This window comes from Acinonyx jubatus, chromosome D3, assembly GCF_027475565.1.
Source record: "Acinonyx jubatus isolate Ajub_Pintada_27869175 chromosome D3, VMU_Ajub_asm_v1.0, whole genome shotgun sequence".
NCBI classification, from domain to species: Eukaryota; Metazoa; Chordata; class Mammalia; order Carnivora; family Felidae; genus Acinonyx; species Acinonyx jubatus.
Window position 1 is genome coordinate 667,018 of NC_069392.1, and position 17,273 is coordinate 684,290.

Consider the following 17,273-nt stretch of genomic DNA (forward strand, 5'->3'; position numbering starts at 1 on the left):
TGTAATACAGCTTGAAGTCTGGGATTGTGATGCCTCCTGCTGTGGTTTTCTTTTTCAAGATTGCTTTGGCTAATTTGGGGTCTTTTCTGGTTCCGTACAAATTTTGGGATTGTCTGTCCTAGCCGTGTGAAGAATGCTGGTGGTATTTTGATAGGGATTGCATTAAATGTGTAGCTGGCCTTGGGTAGTAGTGACATTTTAACAATATCTTTTTCCTGCAACTCACGAGCATGGAATGTCTTTCCTTGTGTTTCCATCATATTGAATTTCTTTCATCGGTGTTTCACGGTTTTCAGAGTACAGATCCTTCACTACTTTGGTTAAATTTATTCCTAGATGATTTATCGTTTTTGGTGCAATTGCAAGTGATATCGTTTTCTTAATTTCATCTTCTGCTTCGTTATTAGCGTATAGGAAACGAACATGTGTCTGCATATTGACTTTTATCCTGTGACTTTTTTTTAATTTTTCAATGTTTATTTGGGTGGGGGGGGGGTGTGCAGAGAAAGAGGGAGACACAGAATCCGAAGCAGGCTCCAGGCTCTGAGCTGTCAGCACAGAGCCTGATGTGGGGCTCGAACTCACGAACTGCAGGATCATGACCTGAGCTGCAGTCGGACACTTAACTGAGCCACCCAGGCACCCCCCCCCCATCCTGCGACTGAATTCATTTATATCAGTTCTGGAGATTTTCGGTGGAGTCTAGGGGTCTGCTTTCTGTCAAAGTCTGGACGTGGTGTCCGTGGATCGATGGCTAACGACCCAATCGGGGACTGTTGTTTTCTAAGCTCCTTGGGGGCTTCCCGGATGTCATCTGAACCCGGCCCCTGTTCTGAGGGCAGGGAGAGACCAAGGGTGGGGGCAGCCCACTCTGGGTGGGGAGGTGGCAGGTTTAAGGAGCGTGGCTTGTCTGGGGCGGCAGTAAAAGGAGTGGATCTCCACACCCGCCCGCCTCCTCTGAGAGGTTCACACAGAGGCCGTGACTGAGTTCAGTCACAGATACCATCCGGGTGGTCTCAACGCCACATGACTGTCTCCAGGCCACATGCCTGGAGCAGCGTCTGGGAGTGGGGAAGGCAGGGGAGGCCCACGTTCCGAGGGCGGGGAGGGTGAGGGCCCCCCACCGCCCAGGGCCAGGTCTCAGCCAGTGGTGGTCACAGCCTCTCGCCGACCTTCTCCGACACCCCACCCGCGTGCCCGGTGCTCGCGGACCTCTGTTCTGCGGTGAGCCCGAGCGGCCGGGAGGGGGCGGCACCGGCACGGACGCGCCTCCTGTGGCAGCTGTGTGGCTGCGGTGGACGCGGAAGCCACAGCGGTGATGCGGCCACGTGTGAGAGAAAGCACAGACTGGGATGGTGATTCCCAAAATGAGCCACAAGTTTTCCCAAGAGGCCCGTGAGCCCAGCCGCTGGTTTATGAGATCCCCAAGGCTGGGCTCAGATCGCCCAGGGCGCTCACGGTGTCCTCGTGAGCCTCGTCAGGTCCGAACACGCAGCGCTCTGTTTGGAGCGGGGCACAGGCGCCTCCTTGGAGGAAGCACAGATGTCTGCGGCCATCGTGGTTCGCAGGACGGCTGTTCTCATTGGAGACACTTGGGTGTTCGGGGAGGACAGACTCCCGGCCGTCCCTCGGGGCTCACTGGGTGACTGCAGTCCGGGCCACGGGAAGCCGATGGAGCGAAGGGCAGCCCGTCAAAGGCAGGGTGCGCCCATCCGGCCTCCGGAGAGGGAGCCTGTGCGCCGTAGTTCCCCGGGGCAGTTCTCCCGGGGGAGACCCAGGGCAAGGCCACGGCCAGACGTGCGCCATGGAACGACGGAGGCCCATTAGAGGCACCCAGTAAACACCCAGTGGGGGGACCAGTCTCTGCCCTTCATCTGACAGGACGGCCGTGGCCCCAGTGGCATCCGTTCCGTGTTCCTAATACGGTTGGGTTGATTTTGTTGAGGGTGATTTTTCTGTTTCCAACATAGGGGTGACAGGACACCGAAATGTCCTTAATCCGGAGTCGGCCACATCAACCACTCCAATTCTGAGCATAGCCACCCGTGACTGTGATGGTGGTTCTAGTCTAGAGGCTTCCAGGGAGCAGTTTGATGGGCTGCATTTATAGTTCGTTGGACGGAAAAGCAATACCTGTGCCCGGTGCTACGGACGTGCTACGGGTGGTGCCGGATGAGTGCTGGTCCTAGCTTGCCCTCGAGGCCTTCCGACTTCTCCCCCGGAGGGCTGATACCCACCACTTTGGCCCAGGGAGGTGGGGCGTGGGTGGGACGTGGCAGACCGGGACCCCGCCCTCCCCCCCCTCCCCTCTCCCGATGCTGTGTATCATGCCAGGTGTAGTGCGTTTCAGTAGGTGTGACTGCGGTGGGACAGCGGGGCCCCAGCAGAGACGGGGTCGTTTCCCGCCACCCGGGGTGTGAAGTGACTCCTCTGTCTGGGAACTTCTCGGTGCGAATTCCAGCCCGTCCCTCCCCTCCCAGGTGTGACGGGGCAGCCGAGCTCGCCGATCCTCGGTGGAGGCCAGGCGTCGACTATGTCCTGCGGCTTCCGTGGTTATGACGCTGGGGCCCCGGTGGGGTTCTGCCTCGCTATGGACGACCGGCCATACAGGCTGACCCTGCGGAAGCATTAGAGCCTGGACGGTGTGTTAGTTCCCGGCCAAGGTGCCGTTCCCTGTAACTCAACCTCCTGCTTTCCTGTTCCGTTGCTCCTTTCTACCAGCCCCGCACTGTGGTTCTGGGCAAGATGGACCCCCGCTCACCGCCGCGCGCCCCCCCAGGTCTGCACATTGTGATCTTCGAAGTGTGACCCCCCCACCCCCGCCGATCACCGTTCAGTGAGGCGAGGCGCCCGCACGTGCCACTCAGCCTCTCTCCGACCCTAGCGGTGGCAGCCTGCTTTGCACGGTGGCAGGGAAGGCTTGGGTTAGGCCGGGCGCGGTGTCCACGCAAACCGGGCATATTTAGGACCCTCACCTGGAGGGGCCGGTGTGATCAGTCCCGCCCCGGGTGGGGACTCCACGGATGGTCCTGGAACCATGTGGCAGCTGCCTTGGGTCCCGCTGAGAACACACAGGACGTGGTGGCGTGGCACTCTCGCAACCACTGGCGCCCAGCGCGGTCGGCATGTGTGGCAACGCCCCCCCCCCCCCCCCCGCACCGGGCGCCGAGCGGCCGGATCTCCTGGGGGGTCGCTCGCCGGGGCGTCTGCGGCCCAACTGCCAGGCCTCGTGAGCCGGGGCAGCAACCAGGGACGGCCACGCCAGGCTCTCGCGGACGGGCCGGTCCTCCCCCGTTCCCGACCCCACGAGGGCTCCCCCCTCGGGAACAGCCCACGGCTGGTGCGGTGACCACGGCCCAGCTCCGAGTCCGGCGCCGGCTGCCGCGGGTGTTCCTGCTTCTATCCAGACGGAGTCCCCGTTGGCTGCGTGGGGACCGCGGTCTGGGTGGTACGCTGCACCGACGAGACCCACTGCGCGCCAGGAGTCAGCTGGCAGCTCCCCACTCCCGGTCCGCAGACCCAGGGATGCCCCAGGCAGAGGGGCCGGGATATCTGGAGGGTCTCCTCGTGCCCACCGTTCTAGAGGCCGCGGGCGGGGGGACAGAGTGCCCCTCCCCAGCGCTGGGCGTGACCCTTCATCCCACGGGGGTTTCAGCCCCAGCAGAGGTGAGTCGAGGGGACGTACGCTCACCCCAGCCCTGACATGCGGCGCAGCTGGCCACAACTGGGGGATGCGCCCGAGTCATCACCTTGACCGCGTGACCCGGGGCCGGATGTGTCCTGGGAACGGCACTGCAGATCCGGCCGAGCACGGTCCTGGGGCCACGGCAGAGCGGCTACCACGGTGTCACCGTTGGGCGCGGCCTCGTGGATGGGGCGCTCGCTCCCCGCCCACCGTCACCCCCACCAGCGGTCAGGCTCTAGCAGCCGGGCTGTTGAAACCACTGCGGGGACGTGCGCGGCGGCCCCGCGGTCGGTTTCAGGGCGGCTTCCCGGTCCCCTCGTGGCCCTGAGCAGCTTCTGCCGTTTGAGGGTGACCGGCCTTCAGGGAACGCAGGCCTCCCAGTTCCCGGTTCCCACGTCCCCCCTGCACGGCTTCGAGGACGCCACCTGGAGGTGGAATCCAGACAGAAACACGGTGGGTCCTCAGGGTCGGGGGAGCCCACAGCGTCCGTGTCAGGGACCCCCCCCCCCCGACCATAACTGCTTGTGCCCTGTGACCCTCGGAGCTCTGTGGGGGCGACCCTGTGTTCCGGTCCACCCGGCTGCAGGACCCACTGACGGCCCCCGTGAGCGTCTCCAGAGGACCGACGAGCAGCGAGCCCACTGTGAGGCCTCTGCTGGCCCCCCGTGGCCCTCACCTGGTGGCAACCCGGGCCGGCGTCCCGCACCTGGAAGGGGAGGCCCCCAGCCTGTGGAGGACGGTGTCCCTGAGGGCGTTTCTGGAGGAGGTGAGGCATCCCGGGTGGCAGGGCTGATGGGGCGAATCTGAACTGCTCGCCTCCAGTGAGCGCTGGGGCTGCCTACCGACCTCCGCTGTCCCCGTGCTCATGCGGTGGACGCCACGTACCTGATGTGTGGGCCCACTGTCCCCCATGGGCTCCTCCCCAGGCCTGTCCCTCCCGTCCCATCCATGGCTTCCCGGGTGTCAAGTGTCCAGCAGCCCGAGAGCTTCTAGGGCTCATCTGAGGCCCGTCCCTGTGCCAAGAACGGGGAGGGACTGAAGACAGGTGCAGGCCAGCCCAGACTGGCGGCGGGCGGGTGGGTCATCAGCAAGGGACGGTCTGGGGCAGCAGGGAGATGAGCGCGTGTCTGGCTGCCACAGCTGGAAGGTCGGACAGACGCCTCAGGTGGGTTCAGCACGTCAGTGTCCGTTGGCCGTGGCCTGGGCACAGCATCTGGGAGCAGGGAGGCGAGCAGACCCCGCAGTGGGGGAAGGGAGCGGGCGGGAGGGGCCCGCGATCACCGGGTCCAGCTCATGGTGAAGCAGTCGTCACACCGCGTGGACAGCCTCCTCCATGGTGACTTTGCATTAAAAAGTGTGATGGGGAATCTAGGAAACCATCAATGTAAGTCTGAGATTAAACTGTGGTTATTTTGACAAATTTCTGCTGTGTCCAGACCGCCCTTGTCAGAAGCTACGGGAGCAGCACAGAGGCGAGGACACGGCTGTCCCGGTGTATTTGCTGGGTTATCCTGCCAAGATCCAGTGAGGAGCTCAGGCCAGAATCCATCACCCAAGTCCGTGAGCAGGACGTACGTGGTGTCCCTCAGCAGCCCCCCCCCGACCCTCATGCTGAGAGACCTGGGGTTTCCACTCCGGATCAGCCTCCCTGCACCTCCTGGGGAGCAGGCGGGGCCGACAGCAGAGGGCGGAGGGGGTGGGCTCACCACGCCGGGGACGGGGACGGTGGGGCCGCTGGTGCGTCCTCGGGGGCGACAAGGGGTCCGGGATGGCGACCAACCGCGGAGCGGGCAGAGGCTGTCGCAGACAGCGGGGCTGTATCCGGACCGGGAGGCCGCCTTCCAGCCCCGGACGGCGGGTGGCGCAAGGCCTCTCGCTGGGGCCGAGGGGAGGGTGTCGGCGGGGCGGTGAGAATGCCGTCCCACAGTGAGCAGGGACGGACGTGCGGGCCGCGGCCGCGTCTGCACCCGCTCGCTTCGGGGTCTCGGTGGAGGCTGGAGCTGCGAAGCGGTCCTGCCCGTGGTCGTGAGGACCGCGTCCTGCGAACGTTCCATCCTTCTCGTTCTCGCCCCTCGAGGGACGCCGGACTCCTCAGGGCCGTCGGTGCGGGTCCTGCCCCGGGCACAACCGCCCGCATCACCCGAGCCTGAATATTCGGCATCCGGAGCTGACGCGGCGAAAGCTGGTGGTGGTCCTCCTACCTGACGTGTTTATAGACCCGTCACACGATTGGCTTTAATTTCATGGGCTGTGCCTTTTGCTCAGTCCCCTGCCTTTGCTTCTCACCTGTCTTTATCCGAGAGCGGAGAGCGGCGGCGTTCGGTCGGGCCGCACCTGTTCCCGTCCTCGCCGCGTTCTGCTGCCGTGCGTGTCTGCGTGAGCTGCGGGGGAGGTGCCCGTGCCGCGTTCCGGGTTGTCGTCCGGGTGCGCGGGGACACGTGTGACGAAGCTGGAGACGGCGTCGGCCCGCGCCGGTTCCCGCGCCGTGTTCCGTGCGGGGAGCTCCGCCGTCAGCTCCCGCCCGCGGGTCTGAGAGCGCGCCCACGGCCTCGTCGTCCCCCTGGACGGGTTCTCCCCGGGGCAGTGGCCGGGTAACCGGTGCGGCCGGTGTCACGGAGGCCGATCTGTCCGGAAAGCGCGCGCTGTGCTCCGGGGCCCGGGGCGTCCCCGTGACCAGCGGCCCGAGCGCGGAAGCGCTCGCTGCGGGGAGGTGGCGGCCGGTCTGCCGTGGGCACCGTGGGGCTTCCCCGGCTCGGGGCAGGGGGCCGGCCTCCCGCGTGCGCGCCCTGCTCGGAAACGGTCCGCTTCCCGGTCGGGACCCGTGGTGGGGTCGCTCCCCTCCGTTTGCCGGGGTCCGCTTTGCCGGCTGCGGAACGGACGCTGCGGTTGACCCGCCGTCGCTTTAGTCTGTGTTAGTGGCTCTGCCGTCCGTAGGGCCCCAGAGAGCGCCCAGGGGAGCCTTTCAGCCGCCGGTCCCTGTCCTCAGAACGCGGGGACTCGTTCGCCCAAAACCCACTCGGGTGAAACCGGGGCCTGCGGCGTTTCGGTCCCCAGTGACCGTGCCGCAAACCCTTGGGAGTGACGTCGGTCGCTCGGGTGTGCGCTCAGAGTCCTCCTCAGCGGGTGCCAGGGTCTTCCGGGTCCTGACTGTGCTCCTCCAGTCAAGGCTGTGTCTTGAGTCTGTGTCCACGTACGTTCCCTACTCTCCTAGTTACTTCGTAAATGAGTTGCTCTGTTCTCCCCACACCCAGTCTGTGCTGTCTGCCATCAGTCCTGTGTCGCCTTTGTAGTTGGGGCTGGTCTGTAACCTATGCTGTGTGCGAGGTGGGCGATGTGGTATTTTTCTGCCTTCGGAGGAAATGCCTAGAAATTTTACTGTAGTGTGAGACACGTGGCTCTTGGTTGGGTCGATTGTCCACCCCCTGAAGGTAGGAATTCGATTAACTCCATACGGACGTTAATCTCTTCTCCACGTTGTCACCGGAAGTAAGGATGTCAGCAGTACAGGAAGCAATGGTGTGTGTTTCTACCAAAGGCCTGGATGTCTGTGGGCTTCTAGTCCACATCCCAAGTCACAGGTAAGTGTTCTAACTTTGTTATTCGATTAGATCTTCCCTGTTTTCCACGGAGATGCTTGGAGGATGACCTGTTAGTTGTGGGCCAGGTTTCTGCTACCCAGGCAAACGGAGATGTTGGTAAGTCGAGCACGTGCAGAACATGATTCTAAGGCTTGATGAAGTTCAAGCCACACCATCTCTGCTCCTGGAGGGTTGGACATTTTCCCCCTTTGGTCCATGACTCTAACTGCCGTTGGATTTCTGTGTTCAGATCAGTTTGCTGGAATTCTAATTTTTGTCATTTGTTGTGTGTTTTAATTTTTTATGTTTGCTTATTTTTGAGAGAGAACATCAGCAGGAGAGGGGCAGAGAGAGGCGCAGAGAGACACAGAATGCAAAGCAGGCTCCAGGCTCTGAGCTGTCAGCACAGAGCCAATATGGGGCTCGATCCCACGAACTGTGAGATCATGACCTGAGCCGAAGTCGGACGCTTAACCAACTGAGCCACCGAGGCACCCCCCCCCATTCCTTTTTTTTAACGTTTATTTTTGAGGGAGACAGAGAGCAGGGGATGGGCAGAGAGAGAGGGAGACACAGAATCCGAAGCAGGCTCCAGGCTCGGAGCCATTAGCACAGAGCCCGACGCGGGGCTCGAACCCACAAACTGAGATCGTGACCTGAGCCGAAGTCGGACTCTTAACTGACAAAGCCACCCAGGAGCCCCTGTTCATATTTTAATTTAAAAATATTTCACTGCTGGAGCACCTGGGTGACTCAGTCCATTGAATGTCTGAATTTTGATTTCGGTTCAGGTCACCATCCTACGGTCATGGGATTGAGCTCCACATTGGGCTCTGCATGAAGTATGGAGCCTGCTTGGGAGTCTCTAAAAGTTAAAAAAAAAATACTCCATCATTAAAACATGCTCTGGGGTGCCTCGGTGGCTCAGCCTTGGCTGGCTTCAGCTCAGGTCATGATCTCGCGGTTCGTGGGTTCGAGCCCCACATGGGGCTCTGTGCTGATAGCTCGGAGCCTGGAACCTGCTTCGGATTCTGCGTCTCCCTCTCTCTCTGCCCCTCCCCGCTCCCACTCTCTCAAAAAAAAAAAATGCTAAGCATCATCCAAGTTTTCATTGGCTGTAACGTGTTTCTGGCGGAGGGTCATCCCTCGATGCCCATGTCTGCCGGCCTGTCAGCGTGGTGCCCATGGCAGGCCAGGGTGGCCGTGGCAATTTCTTCAAACGAGAATGAAGTTGGCCGTGTCGATAGACTCTTCTTCCTTTCACAAATGATTTCTCTGCGGCAGGCGGTGCTGTTTGCTGGCCTCTCACCCACAGGAGAAGCTTCTTTCCAAACACATGTTCTCCAACCTGCCACGGGGTCTCTGATATTCTGTCCTTGTCACATCCGCAATCATCCCAGCACCCTCACCAGGAGGAGACTCCTTCTCAAGGAACCAGGCTCTTCGCACCTCCCCAGGAAGTGCCTCCTCGTCCGTTCCCATTTGGTCCTGGGACGGCAGCGATTCAGTCCTACCTTCAGGCTCCACTCCTCACTCTGGTTCTCCTGTTTCCACCCCACCTGTGGGGACGGCGTCCCCCGGTCTCGACCCCTCACAGTCATCCACCGGGGTTGGAATCAACTCCTTCCAATTCCTGGTAATGTTGATGTTCTGACTTCTTCCCACGATTCACGACCGTTCTGTGGCATCTAGGAGGGTGACTCCTTTCTGGTTCACTCTGCCCCAGTCCCTCAGAGGAATCACCATCTATGGCAGCTGTAGCTTCACAAAATGTATTTCCTAAAAAGACGTGAAAGTTGAAGACTTATCGCTCCATGGGCTGCAGAACAGGCGGACGTTGTGTTGGCTGCCGTGGAAACACTCATCTCATTGTTCGTCGTCAGAGCTCATGGGTGACCCGGTGAGGGGTCAATGAGCAGTAACAGTTTGAATCTTTTTTTTCTGAGCAGTAGTCCCAACAGTGGGCTTAAAACATTCAGTCATGTTGTAAAGACACAGGCTGTCATCCAGGCTTTGTCATTCCACTGACAGAGCACAGGCAGAGGGCAGGGGGCATAATTCTCCAGGGCCCCAATTCTCCAGGGCCCGGGATGGCCACTGAGCACTGGCTGCCCCGTGAAGTCACTAACTGCATCAGCCCCTGACAAGAGAGTCAGCCCGTCCCTAGAAGCTTTGAGGCCAGGCACTGACTTCTCTCTGGCCACGAAAGTCCTAAATGGCCTCTTCTTCCAACAGAAGGCTGTTCATTTACACTGAAAATCTGCTGTTCAATGGGGCCACCTCCAGTCACCTCACCTACATCTTCTGACACCTGCTGCCGTCATCTGCACTTGAGGTTATGGAGATGCCTTCTTTCCTCAGACCTCATGACCCAACCTCGGCTGGCTTCAGACTTGTCAGCTTCCTCGCCTCCCTCAGCCTTTGCGGAACTGAAGAGAGCCAAGGCCTTGCTCTGGGTGAGGCTTGGGCTTAAGGGAAGGTTTGTGGCTGGTCTGATCTTTCCGTCCCGACCGCTCAAACTTTCTCCACATCGGATGTAAATCTGCTTCGCCTTCGATTCATCCGCTCACCAGAGTAGCCGTTTTCAGTTCCTTCTAGAACATTACTCTCTATTCACAGCTGGTCTGCTTGGCACAAGAGACCTAGCTTTTGCCTTCTCTCGGTGTTCAACATGCCTTCCTCACAGAGCTAACCATTTCTACCTTTTGATTTGCAGTGAGAGACGTGTGACTCTCTCACTTGAACCCTAGAGACCATCGTAGGGTTGTTAGTTGCCCTGGTTTTAATACTGTTTTGTCTCCAGGACAAGGGACACGGCACAGTGGGTCCACGAAGCAGGCACAGCACGCACAGTGCGTATTGATGAAGTTCGCATCGTACATCCTGGTTTCCCAGTTACAACGGTAACATCAAGGGTCCCCACGACAACGAGAGAAACAATGGAAACATTTGGAATACTGCAAGCAGGACACACAGACGTGAAGTGAGCAGATGCTGTAGGAAAATGGCGCCTGTAGCCTTGGCACCACAAACCTCCACTGTGTAGAAAACACAGTATGTGCAAAGCACAACACAGTGAGGTATGCCTGCCATTTTGTGTTTTATATTGAGGTCTATGTTCCAGTTTGAATTAATTCTGTAACGGGTGTAAGGTCTCTGTCTCCATGGGTCGTTTCCTGCACATGGATGTCCTGTTGTCCCGGCATGATTTACGGGAGACCCTCTCTGTTCTGTTGTCTTTACTCCTTTGTCAGCATCAGTGGACTGTGTTGATGTGGGCCACCTTCCAGACTCTCTATTCTGTCTTGTTGATCTGCTCTTTCAGCAGGACCACCCTGTCCCCATCACCGTGGCTCCCCAGTGAGTCGTGACATTGGGTAGCATCATAGGGTCAGCTCTCCAACCTCATTCTTCTTCAGAATTGAGCTGGCTAGTCTGGATCTCTTGCCTCTTCATACATACTTTAGAATCCATTTGTTGATATCTGCACAATAACTGGCTGGGAATGTGGAATTTTTTTCGTCTGGTTGGATTAGCTAGGGCTTTCTCTCTAGTTGTCATCACCTGCCCCCTTTCCCTCTCCCAAAATGTCGTTGTCTCTCATGATGTTGAAAAGCGGTGGTGAGGGACATTTTTGCCTTGTTCCTGATTGTAGGGAGAAAATGTTGAGCTTCTCACCATTAAGTATAATGTTAGCTGCATGTTTCTGGTAGATGTTCTTTATTAAGTTGAGGGAGCTCCCCTCATTCCTAGATTGCTGAGGAATCTACAAGTTAGTTAACATAGAGTGTAATACAACTTAATACAAGTTAGTTAACATAGAGTGTAATAATGATTTCAGGAATAGAATTTAGTGATTTATCACTTACATAGAACACCCAGTGCTCATCCCATGTGTCTTCTTTGATGCCCTTCGCCCATCTAGCCCATCCCCCCACCCAACACGCCTACAGCAACCCTCAGTTTGTTCTCTGTACTTAAGAGTCTCTTATGGTTGGTCTCCCTCTCTGTTTTGTATTATTTTTGCTTCCCTTCCCTTATGTTCATCTGTTTTGTATCTTAAATTCCACACACGAGTGAAGTCATGTGATACATGTCTTTCTTGGACTAATTTCGCTTAGCATAATACCCTCTAGTTCCATCCATGTAGTTGCAAGTGGCAAGATTTCATCCTTTTTTATCACTGAGTAATATTCCATTGGGTATATATATCACGTCTTTATCCATTCATCCACCGATGGACATTTGGGCTCTTTCCATAACTTGGCTATTGTTGACAGCTATACACGTTTAGCTGTAAACATTGGGGTGCATGTCCCTATGCATCACCACACCTGTATCCTCTGGATAAATACCTAGTAGTGCAATTGTTGGGTCGTGAGGTAATTCTATTTGTAACTTTTTGAGGAACCTCCACACTGTTTTCCAGAGCGGCTGCACCAGTTTGCATTCCCACCAGCAGTGCATCTTCGCCAACATCTGTTGTTGCCTGAGTTGTTAACGTTAGCCATTCTGACAGGTGTAAGGTGATATTTCATGGTGGTTTTGATTTGTATTTCCCTGATGATGAGTGAAGTAGAGCATTTTTTCATGTGTCGGTTGGCCATCTGGATGTCTTCTTTGGAGAAGTGTCTATTCATGTCTTTTGCCCATTTCTTCACTAGATTATTTGGTTTTTGGGTGTTGAGTTTGATAAGTTCTTTATAGAGATTTTGGATACTAACCCTTTATCTAATGTGTCACTTGCAAATATCTTCTCCCATTCTGTCGGTTGCCCTTTAGTTTTGCTGATTGTTTCCTTCGCTGTGCAGAAGCTTTTTATCTTGATGAGGTCCCAGTAGTTCATTTGTGCTTTTATTTCCCTTGCCTCTGGAGACGTGTTGAGTAAGAAGTTGCTGCAGCCGAGGTGAAAGAGGTTTTTGCCTGCTTTCTTCTCTAGGATTTTGATGGCTTCCTGTCTTACATTGAGGTCTTTCAACCATTTTGAGTTTATTTTTGTGTCTGGTGTAAGAAAGTGGTCCAGGTTCATTCTTGTGCATGTCGCTGTCCAGTTTTCACAGCACCACTTGAAGAGACTATCTTTATTCCATTGGACGTTCTTTCCTGCTTTGTCAGAGATTAGTTGGCCATACGTTTGGGGGTCCGTTTCTGGGTTTTCTACTCTGTTCCATTGATCTGAGCATCTCTTCTTGTGCCCGTACCGTACTGTCTTGATGATGACAGCGTTGTAATACAGCTTGAAGTCTGGGATTGTGATGCCTCCTGCTGTGGTTTTCCTTTTCAAGATCGCTTTGGCTATTCGGGGTCTTTTCTGGTTTCATACAAATTTTGGGATTGTCTGTTCTAGCTCTGTGAAGAATGCTGGTGTTCTTTTGATAGGGATTGCTATATTGCTTAGTTTTTATCATGAATTGGTGTTGAATTTTGTTGCATGTTTTATCTGTCTCTACTACCCTGGAACAGAGCCGGGGTCTGGCTGCTGGGGTTCCCCTCATGAAGAGACACCTGCAGCCTTAATGTGAAGCCCAAGACCTCATCGAATAGCGTCTCAAAAGGGTGACCGACCTTTCCTAGTTGAAAGCGAACAACTCAGAAAGACCTGAGAGGCCGTGTTCCCTCCGCCCTGGAGCCATGCAGGTAGGTGAGGACTAGTCTGAGAGGTGCATGTCGGCCTTGTCCTGGTCGCCTGAGACTGGCTGACTGGGTACGTTTTTCACTTACTTGCATTGATACTCCGGGTGGCCAGGGACCCTGCTGCAGAAGCCACCTGGCCTCGGGAGCAGACAGCTCACGGCACATGCCTACTTCTGGCCCTCAGCTACACAAATGTGCTTACTCCCTGTGAAGGCCAAGCTGAAGACCCGGTTCTGCCAGGCTGGCCTCCAAAAACACACCTGGGAACCTTGTTCGCTGGAGAAGCCAGGACCCCATCAGGCAGCAGGTCCAAATGGGGAAGGCACGTTGCCAGTTTAAAGCTGACATTTCAGAAAGATTTTCCAGGTGTTTCCCTCCACCTTGGAGGCTGTGCGGTTGATGGGAATGGGCCTGAGCTCCACGGGCCAGGGGTGTACAGGCCCCCAGGGTTGAAGCTGGAGTGTGCCCGGCCCCAGTGCAGGCCTCCCTGATTCACTTATCCCGGGCCTGAGAGAGGGCCCCTGCCAGGAGGGACTGGGAACGGAAGGGGAATTGTGGGTCCGAGGAATCTGGAAAATTCCAAGCCCTCGCCTACACAAATGCCTGTGAGGAGACAGGACACCCTAAAATGCGCCATGCTGGCAGGCTGATGACTTTGAAGTAAGCAGCCAGCACAGGAGCCCTTCCCATGTCAGTGTCCGGGTCAAGTAGAGACAAGAGTGGGAGGACCCCTTCCCACAGCTGGAGAAAATACTTGCAGAACTCGTTCCTGGTAAGTGGTGCCAACCCTTCTGAGATTGTGTCTGTAGAAATCTATGTGAAATTTAGCATTGTGGAAACCGTACAAAACTCCTAAAGATCTGATCAGTCCTGGTGTGTTATCACCTGTAATTCTGTCATTTGAAGTGCCCTGAGCCACAGAAGTCCCCACATCTCCTTGTCAGCTGCATGACAGGAACTAAGCAGGATTTAAACATGGCCCTTTTAAGTCCTTCCTCATTTACAGCGGTTGTGCTTTGACTCCGATGCTTCTGCAAGGGTGCTTCCTTCTCAAGCAGACGGGGTGAGCACAGACCCAGGTGCTAGAATGGGCTGTTAATTTCAGATGGTACCATTGACCCAGGGTCAGATTTACAGAACTCTGCAGGGGGACCCGACAGCCCCACAAAACCATAACAAAGATCGATGATTCATTACATGGAAGTGAATACTGGGAGGGCATTTGTAACTGTCAGGACTTCGTTCACGATCACCTGTCGTGTTCCCGATAGAAGAACGTCTACTTACAGCAGTTCTGTACATGAGACCTTTGTAAACAGGATGGAGGCTTGTGCCCAACATGATGCCCCGAGATCAGCAACCTCTGTTACATTCCTGTTTTCACATCCATCCTGGCGTACGCTCAGCGGGAATCTGATTTCGGAATGGGGCACGGTTGGGAACACTGCCGAGATTACCAAGGTTTGACCGGAACCATATTTGAGAAAGACCTTGTTGACTCCAAACTGGCCAGCTTTTAGGAACTGAGGTTGACTTTATGGAGCCACTAAAGCCCCTTGGAAATGTCCCCTTGATGGCTTGCTTGCAGGGCCCCTGCAGCCTTCCCAGGGGATCAAAGGTCACTTCCTCACAGCAGCAAGAACTTCCGGAGATTTGGGGGCCTCGAGAAGAGAGGAAGTAATCTCCAGCTACAGGCATTACAAAGACGGTGAGGTAGCAGGGCCCTGATTCACCTCCTCCCTGGTCGGTAGTTCCTCCTGCAGCACTGAGGGAATGACTGGACAGACCACGCAGGGAAGGGCAGAAGAGTAACACTGTGACCTGCGGGGGGTGGAAGGACCAGGAACGGATTCATCCGGCCAGGACACACAGAGCCACGGTGTGAAAGGGCAACGAGAATACAAAGGAAATAATGCCAGAGCACCTACCAAAAGGTGGGGGTTTGGAGGTGCTGACCAGACCGTGACTTCCCTCCCCGCTTCGCCTGGCCAGTGCAGATGAAGCCAGCCTGCTGCTTCAGCGAGGCTGGGGCCCCAGTCAGCCCGCCAAGGTGACCCCGGCGCAGCACCCAGTGCAGCTCCAGCCCTCTCTGCAAGGTGACACAGGCACAAAGCACCCTGGGACGTGCCAGGCCTGCTCCTGTGTCAGCTCCACGTGACTGGCCAGGGAACCCCCAGTGTGGAGTACCCCAGAACCACCTGGTCCACATGCCCTTGGCTCGTGCCATCCAGCCCATCCTGGGGCCTCTGTGGAGCACCCTGGGTCCCCTGCTTCAGCTCCAGTGATCCCACCAGGTGTCCCCTGCACTGAATGCCCTGGGACCTCCTGGCCTGTACCAACCTTACCTCTGCCTGTTCCCGCAGGGCACCCTCTGCACGGAGTACCCTGGGGTCCCTGTGCCCATGCCTGCTTCAGCTCTGTCTGATCAGGATGGCCCTGGGACCCCCACCTGCACCCACCATAGTGCCAGCCAGCCAGCCAAAGCCCCAGGCATATGCAGTTTGCACAGGCATGTTCCTGAATAAGGCCTTTCCTCCAAGATTGGAGACAGCTGTTCCACCTAACTCACAAACACACACAGAAAGTCAAAATGAGGAGACAGGAACATGCTCCAAATGGAAGAAAAAGGCAAAGCTTCAGAAAAACAACCACGTGAAACAGATCAGCAATCTACCTGAGAAAGACTTCAAAGCAGAGGTCATAGCAGTGCTCGCTGGACTCGAGAGAAGAGTGGATGGGCTCAGTGAGAACTTCCCCAGAGAGACAGCAAATATAAGAATCAGAGAATATGGTAACTGAAATGAACACACAGGAGGGAAGCAGCAGATCACAGGACGCAGAGGGACGGATCCGCAACCTGAAAGACAGGGTCATGGTCCACGTTGAGCCGCAGGGAAGGAAGGAAGACATGAATGAATAAAAAGGCCAAGTTCAGAAAGCTCCAGGACAACACAAAGCCTGTGAGTGCTCACATTAGAGGGATCCCAGAAGGAGGAGAGAGAGAAAGGGAAAGCACTTAAATAATAACCGAAAACCTCCCTAACCTGAAGAACAGGAAGGAAGGAAATAGATATTCAGGACCAAGAAGCACAGACAACCCCACAGAAGATGAGGCCCGGGAGGTCCTCCCACAATAGATGATAATCCAGTGGTCAACGATTAAAGAGAGAGAGAATCTTAAAAACAACGGTAGAAAAGCAACCAGTTGCCCACAAGGGAAACCCCAAAGGGCAATCAGCCGACTTTTCAACAGAAACTTTGCAGGCCGGAGGGAGTGGCATGAGGTATGCAAAGTGCTGAACGGGAAGACACATCCAAGTTCACTGCACTGTTCAGAACTAAAGAAAAGGGAGAGTGTCCCACACAAGCAGAAGTTGAAGGCATTCATCACCACTGTACTAGCCTTACAAGAAAGGTCTACAGAACTTCTTGAAGTAGCGAAGAAAAGGCTCTAGTTGGAAGAAAACTGAAAGGAAAATTGTGAGCACAAACATACACTACAGGTAGTAGATCAATCACTTTTAAAGGCGGTATGAAGGTGAAAAGACAAACGTAGGAAAATCAGTCACAGTTAAGGGACTCCTAAAAGATGTGAGATGACATCACAGGCGTGACACACAGAAGGGGGAGTGAGAACGTAGGGCTTTCAGAATGTGTCTGAACTTAAGTGGCCATGAACTTCATACAGGCTGTGGTATAGTGAGGATGGAAGCCACAAACCAAAAACCTGTAATCAATACACCAAAAAAGAGAAAGGACCCAAGCATGAAACTGAAGAAAGTCATCAGTTCTAAAGGTAGAGAAGGGACACAGAAGAACCACAAACCCGAGAGGAAATGTGACAAAATGGCAGGAAGCATATACATGTCGATAATTACCTTAAATGCAAATGGCCTAAACACTCCAATCAAAAGACAGAGGGTAAATGAATGGATAAAACAAGCAAGACCCACCTTATGTGCTGTTTACAAGAGACTCGCTTCAGACCTAAAGACACCTGCAGACCGATAGTAAAGATATGGAAAAGAGATCTGTGCAAACAGAAGGAAAAAAATTCAGGGTAACAATCCTTCTATCAGAAAAAATAGTCAAAGTTTGTAACCAGAGACACAGAGAGGCATTACCTAGTAATAAAGGAACCAGCCCAACAAGACGATAGGGCAGTTGTAAGTATCTGTCCACCCAGCATAGGAAGACCCAAATACGTACGTCATTCACAGGTATTACCACACATAAAGGGAGAGGTCGACAGTGATACAATAGAGAGGGACTGTGACATGTCACCTACCTCCGAGGATAGATCATCCTGAAAGAAGATCAAGGCAGAAACACTGGCCTTGAACAACACAAGTCCAGATGGACTTAGCAGATACACA

General features: G+C 55.4%; 1 long non-coding RNA gene across 2 annotated transcripts; it reads left to right on the plus strand.

The window, feature by feature from the left end:
• The first annotated feature begins 6,291 nt into the window (after positions 1–6,291).
• Positions 6,292–16,414, plus strand: LOC128312392 (uncharacterized). 2 transcript variants are annotated; one of them, XR_008291658.1, is made up of 4 exons: positions 6,292–9,719; positions 10,067–10,343; positions 12,727–14,605; positions 15,261–16,414. It is a non-coding gene; the product is annotated as an uncharacterized LOC128312392 (long non-coding RNA). The 2 variants fall into 2 exon arrangements; XR_008291657.1 differs by having other exon boundaries at positions 12,727–16,414.
• Positions 16,415–17,273: the final 859 nt, after the last annotated feature.